General features: G+C 34.8%; 1 protein-coding gene across 1 annotated transcript in view; it reads right to left on the bottom strand.

Annotated features, from left to right (window-relative positions):
- Positions 1-457, bottom strand: part of LOC106877067 (transcription factor SPT20 homolog) — a gene marked incomplete at its 3' end in the record, with an annotated part of 52,248 nt that extends 51,791 nt beyond the window's left edge. The window contains exon 1 of the mRNA XM_052973495.1: positions 334-457. The remainder of the gene's footprint in view (positions 1-333) is intronic.
- Between the last annotated feature and the right edge of the window lie 172 nt (positions 458-629).

Here is a 629-nt window from a genome sequence, read left to right as displayed (position 1 = left end):
TATATATATATATATATATATATATATATATATATATGTCTCGCTCACACACACACGTAGTCGCGCATTTTAGTTTTTGGTAAATGTCTGTAAGTATACTTTTCTATAGCATAATACAGGGAAACCTTCTTCAAAGTCCATTGCGGTGTCACCTAAAAGCACGCGGCGCGGCGCTACTGATACGTATCTTATAGGTTAGCCATCACTGGTACGAAATAAAATAAGCTAGGGTCAAGTGATAATTCGGATAAAATATATTTGCCATTTGCCTTTTTTATTCAAATTTTGCTTTCCTTAATTAAGTGAAAATGAAATAATATATGAGATACTCACTCCAGTTTGAGTTTCCTTGTCGTGCACATACCAGAGGAAGTAGGCATGAAGGCAGAGAAAAAGGCAGACGACAATTAAGCAGACGCCGACACCTAAAACAGCGTTGCCAGCATTTCTGACAGACCTGCAAATATAAAAGAAAGAAGTCGGCTAATGAAGATTTTCTTTATATATATATAATATATGTTTGACAGGAATGGCAAAAAAAGAAAGAAAGAGACCTCAATAATATGCAAATAGAGGGATTTATCTGTAAAAATATGTGACACTTATTCAGTAGCCATGATAAAACTCCG

Source organism: Octopus bimaculoides, chromosome 16 (assembly GCF_001194135.2).
Source record: "Octopus bimaculoides isolate UCB-OBI-ISO-001 chromosome 16, ASM119413v2, whole genome shotgun sequence".
In the NCBI taxonomy this organism is placed as follows: Eukaryota; Metazoa; Mollusca; class Cephalopoda; order Octopoda; family Octopodidae; genus Octopus; species Octopus bimaculoides.
Note: the sequence above shows the minus strand (reverse complement) of the source record. Positions and strands in the feature narration are given on the sequence as shown.